Genomic DNA, 5,819 nt, shown 5'->3' with positions numbered 1-5,819 from the left:
GGGGCCAATGGCAATAGCTAAGAGAGCCTCTGAGTAAGAGACAGCTATAACCAGGCCCGGAGCACCAGCCCATAATCCCAACTACTCAGGAAGCTGAGGCAGGAGGATTACAAGCTCAAGTTCTTCCTGGAAGACTTAGTGAGACTATCTCAAAGTTTAAAAAAAGGAAAGGAAGAGAGGGTTGCAGAAATAGCTCAGTGGGAAGGGCTTGCTTAAGGTGTGGAAGAAGCCTCTAGTACCAGAGAGAAAGAGAGAGACAGACAGAGACATAGAGAGACATAGAAAGAGAGAGAGACAGAAAGAGACCGGCAGGGAGGCAGGGAGTGGGGAGACAGAGATAGATAGAGATCGACAGAGTCATTCTGAGAAGCCAAAAGTGGCCCACCAAAGCCTGTTGCCCTAGTGCATTTCCAGGGTACACCACCAAGATGACATCAGTGGTCTCTCCTGGAAGCAGCTGCCCGCTCCCTCAGGTTCGACAACCCCTCATGTCTGTCACACGATCAACCCCCTCCTCCCGGTTCCTCAATCCAAGCCCCAGATACTCCTGGCTTTACCTCGGCTTTACCCAGAAAGCTGCTGAGGTAAATCACCAGGAAGAAGGAAAGTTCTGTTCCGAAGCGCTGGCCATGAGCCTGCCACGGGATCCCAGGGCCATGGCTCCGTTTTTCCTGTCCACCTTTCTGCGATGGCGCCCTTACAGTCTGAGGCATCGCCATGTTTAATTTCTTTTTTTGATTTCTTGACATAGGGTCTCGTGAAGCCTAGGCTAGCCTCAAATTTCCGTATAGCCTAGGATGACCTTTAATTTTTTAAAAAAATATTTTTATCTGTGTAGGAGTGTTTTGCCTATCCATGTGTTTTTGTACCATGTGTGTTCAGGGCCCTGGGAGGGCAGAAGAAGGGGGTGGATCCCCTGGCATTGGAATTACAGACAGTTGTTAGCTGACACGTGAGTGCTGGGAACTGAGCCCCCATCCTCGGGAGAGGCAACCAGTGTTTTTCACTACTGAGCCACCTCTCCAGCCCCAATGACCTTGGATTTATGATCCTGCCTCCACCTCTGAAGTATTGAGAGTATAACTGTGTGACACTTCTGGGGGAAAAAAAAAAGAAACCTAATCAGTCTGGGGGGGGTGGCACATATCTAATCCCAGCACTCGGGAGGCAGAGGCAGGCAGATCTCTGAGTCTGAAGCCGGCCTGATCTACAGAGCAAGTTCCACAACAGTCAGGACTACACTGAGAAACCCTGTCTCAAAAAACAAAAAAATTAAAAACAAACAAACAAACAAACAAACACCTTAATCAACTAACCTTCTCCATGCTTCCCCTGGGATATCAAGGTGTGTTGGAACTCAGGGCTGCTACCACCCACCACCTCTTCATTCTTTCTTTGGATTTTAGAGACAGGTGTTGCTATGTATACTGGCTTGGTGCTTTGCAGCTTCTCTCAGTCTCTCGAGTATTGGGAGCACAGCCAGAGCATGCTCTTTTTTTTTTTTTTTTTTTTAATTATGTTATGGTTAATTTTATAAAATTGTGTTTGTTTCTCAGTTTCTCTCTTAACCTGGCTACACAAAAAATAATTGAGACTCTTTTATATTTATTTGATAACAAACTTCACAACACAATAACTGAACAGTTATTACTCTACACTTAACTCTAAGCTAATCTGGTTTCCTCCCAGTGTGCATTCCAGAGATAGTTGCACTTTGTAACTTTTCTGCTCCAGTTCCTTCTCCTGATGTCCCTTGGACATCTCCTGTTGCTCAGTCCCCTATTCCTTCTCTAACGCCTCCTCCCCTGGCTGGCAGGAAATCCAGTACTATTCTCTCCCCTGCTCAGTGATTGGCTATAAGTTGCTACATTAGCGTATCCAGGGACAATTGGGCAGAAGTGTTTACACATTGAGACAGGAGATTATAAGAGCAAATATTATAACCAGATATGGGGGGGGTACAGAAATAAGCATTTGAATTTCACGATAACCTTATGCCTAAATTTTCAAAAATTTTTTTGAGATAGGGTTTCTCTGTGGAGCCCCACTGTCCTGGAACTTGCTCTGTAGACCAGGCTGGCCTTGCAATTAGAGAAATCCATCTACCTCTGACTCTTGGGTGCTGGGATTAAAGGTTTGTGCCACCACTTGAGCTGATCATAGTCTTGTCATTTGCAATTGTCTCCCTACGTGCCCTGTTCAGACTTCGCACCACTAAGACACTATTGCAACGGTCATCCCAGAAATAGGAGTTGGTTCTCCTGATCCTCTGTAGACATCATCAATCACATCAATTGTCTTCCTCAAGGTTAGCCAATTTTCCTCTCCGTTGTCACTGCCTTTGTCTATGGGGTTCACATACCTTCTAGCCTGAGAAGACAATATATTGAGGTATTAGAACTTGAATATATACTTTTTTTTTTTGTTTGTTTTAAAATCTTTTTCCCCAAATTGAGGTGCTGGAGATAGAACCCAAGGCTTTGTATGTGCTAGACCAATGTCCTATCACTAAGCTACACCCTCAGGCCTGCATTTCTTTCTTTCTTTCTTTCTTTCTTTCTTTCTTTCTTTCTTTCTTTCTTCCTGAGACAGGGTTTCTCTGTGTAGCTTTGGCTGTCCTGGACTCGCTTTGTAGACCTGGCTGGCTGGGAACTCACAGAGATCTGCCTGCCTCTGCCTCCCTGCATGCAGTGCACCACAGTGCCTGGCGAGTCCCTGTATTTCTATCTTTAAAAATAATTCTTTTGGGGAGACTGAAGCGATGGCTCAGCAGTTAGGAACATTGGCTGCTCTTCCCGAGGACCTGGATTTGACTCCCAGAACCTATACGGCAGCTCACACCTCTCTGTGAGACCTAATACTCTTTCTGGCCTCTGCAGGCACCAAGCACACAGGTGGCACACAGACAGACATGCAGGCAAAACACTTACAGACATAAAATCAAATTAAAAGATGAGGGTAATGTCCTCAGGTGTCATCTGTTTGTAGCATGAGCTGTGCTTTCCTCTTATGAGACAGGGTCTCCCGCAGCCAAGCCTGGCCTAAGCTGTTGTGCACAGATGAACCTTCGAGCCTCTGCTGCTGCCCACCCATGTGTTCCACCTAACCCGGCTACGGCACCATCTTTTCCCTTTCTCTCCTTCTTTTGCCTCCACACTTTCCTTTGTGGCGCTGGGAATTTAGCTCAGGCCTTTGCACAGGCAAAGCAAGGGTTCCGCTAAAGCAACTGAACTTTAGTAGTCCCACTGAGCTGAGCCCCTGCCCTTGATCTCCTCTCTCTCTCCAGGACTGAGTGATATGGCATGTATATGCCACATTTTGTTTATACACCTGTTTATGGACCGACACTAGTTTGTTTCTGCCCTTTGGTCTTTTTGTTTGTTTGTTTGTTTGAGACAGGGTTTCTTTGTGTAGTCCTGGCTGTCCTGGACTCACTCTGTAGACCAGGCTGGCCTCGAACTCAGAGAGATCCTCCAGCCTCTGCCTCCCAAAGCGCTGGAATTACAGGCATGGACCACTGTGTCTGGCTCTCTGCCGTTTGATTACTATGGGCAATCCTACCATGCACACAGGAATACAAACTGATACAGCATCTAGGTAGTATGGGAAAGAGGCCTATGGTAAAAACTACAAGTGGCTCACATGTTTTATAGTAAGAACGAACTTCAGGGTTAAAAGGAAGATCAGGGTTAACGAAGTAAGTCCAGGGACTCGAGGGATGAGGAACAGAGAAGCTTTCGACCTGCGTATGAGGCAGCCAAGCAGACCTGAGGGAGACAGTCATGCTCTGAGGAGCAAGGCTTATACAAGCGGCTAGATTCCGTGAGAACTCACCCCTGGGGAAATGTGTGCTAGGCACTCTTGCTTCTGGTGCAGCTCATTGTTAACAGCGAGTTTCTAAGGAAACGGCCACCTATTTCAGGAAGGGGACCCCGGTTCCTCCACAGACAAGGAGCTATGAAAACAAAAAGCTTGCTGTAGTATTTGATGGCAAGGGGGGTTTCAACTGCTCCTGACTGGGTGGGCAACATACAAACAGATGCTGACCCTCTTGATGGCTGGAGAATGATAGCATACATAGAATACGGTCTTATTTTTTTTTTTAAATGGATTTATTTTATGTGTATGGGTGCTTTGCCTGCGTGTATGTGTGCCATATGGGTGCCTGGTGCCTGAGGAGGTCAGAAGAGGGTATCAAATATCCTGGAACTGGAGTTCTAGATAGTTCTAACCATCATGTGGGTGCCAGAGGCAAATCAAGGTTCTGTGCAAGAGTTCCAGTGCTCTTAACCAGCCAGCCATCACTGAGCCACCACTACCACCATCCTTTTTAATAAAGTTTGCTTCCACTTCAGTTACTCCTACACGTGTTTATGTCTTTAATTTTCTTTAGTGTGAGACAGCCAGCTTTGTAGCCACCGCCTCAAGTAGATCTTTGGTGACCACTGAGTGTCTAGTATCCTAGAACCTTAGGCCAAGCTTAAACCCAGTCCTGAAAGGTCTTGTGGCTTTCAAAAACTGCGTTAAAATCTACAGCCATTGTCTTCCCCAATGCTGAGGATGAGCCCAAGGCTTCTTCTGTGCTAACCCCAGCCCTGCACATCCGTTCTTGCCTCCCCTTTCGAGACTTCCAGCGCTCCAACCAGAGCAGTCCTGAGAGCTTCCCAAGTGTGGACAAATCATTCCTTGCTTAAAAAGGGGGTTTTGCAATGTACTCAGATTAATCCTAACTTCTCTGGTTTGCTGGTTATGAAACATGTGATAACACCTTTTTTTTTTTTTTGAGACAGTTTCACTGTGTAGCCCTGGCTGACCCCGAATTTGTGTTGTAGAGCAGCAGGCAGGGCTCATATTCATAGAGATCTGCCTGCTTCAGTCTCCCGGGTGCTGGCAGTAAAGGCACGCATCACCACTCTCAACCTAAAACGTGTTTCTTAATCTCCCAAACTCCTTTTGCAAACCCTGGGGCTTTAATACGTGTCCCGGACAAGTTGAGTAGTACTCTACCCCCGAGCTACACCCCGGGTCCCTTTTGCCTGTTGTTCGTCTTGCTGTCTGCTGTCATGTAGTCCTTTTTTTTTTTTCTTTTTAGGATCTCAACTCCCGATCTGCCCCGGGGGGTAAATTACCTGGTCACCCTCCTCCACTAGGTCACTGCACCGTCTCCTTCCCTCTTCCTCTTTCCCCTCCTACCGTCTGCCACAGATGGCACTACCTCCTCACACAGGTTCGTGACAGTAGTATTCTGTTGCGCCACACACGAATCCAGCCCCCGAGTGTGCGGACACCACCCCGCTCCCACACCGCCTGTCAGGTACTGACGTCTAGCGATCAGTGTTCCAGTCATGCATTTCAAAGGAAACCCCGTGAGGTCGCAAGTGAGCCCTCCAGCGGGGTGCCGGCGGGGTTCGGAAGCCGGGAGAAGGCGGCGAGCCGCGCCGCCGCCCAGCCAGCACGAGGGGAGGGTGGGCTCCGGCCAGGGAACCGCAGCGGTCGCCTAGGGCGGGGGCGGGGCCGGCGGCGGACGTCACTTCCGGTGTACACAGCCGGTCCGGGCGGTGCGCCGAGAACCGGGGCGCGTCGCAGGTGAGGTGTGGGCGCGGGTCGCCGGGGGCCGGCTGTGGGGGGCGGGCGGCGGGGCGCCGGAGCGACTGGCAGCGAGGCGAGCCCGCGGGGCGCTGCTCTCGCCGGCGCCGTCCCTCGCCCGCCTGCTGTGGAGGACGCCCGGCGCGGCGGGCGCTGGCCGGGAGGACGGAAGCCCGGAGGGGCCTGTCCGCGCGCGCCCGGGACCGAGACCCCGAGGGGCGCCGAAGGCCGCC

General features: G+C 49.7%; 1 protein-coding gene across 1 annotated transcript in view; it reads left to right on the top strand.

The window, feature by feature from the left end:
* Nucleotides 1–5,531: 5,531 nt before the first annotated feature.
* Nucleotides 5,532–5,819, top strand: part of Garre1 (granule associated Rac and RHOG effector 1) — a 75,388-nt gene continuing 75,100 nt past the window's right edge. The window contains exon 1 of the mRNA XM_055594971.1: nucleotides 5,532–5,586. The gene's annotated coding sequence lies outside the window, so the exon portion shown is untranslated. The remainder of the gene's footprint in view (nucleotides 5,587–5,819) is intronic.

Source organism: Psammomys obesus, unplaced genomic scaffold (genome assembly GCF_907164565.1).
Source record: "Psammomys obesus unplaced genomic scaffold, mPsaObe1.curated_primary_1811, whole genome shotgun sequence".
Lineage (NCBI taxonomy): Eukaryota > Metazoa > Chordata > Mammalia > Rodentia > Muridae > Psammomys > Psammomys obesus.
The sequence above is the reverse complement of the archived record's forward strand: the minus strand, read 5'-3'. Positions and strand labels throughout refer to the sequence as shown.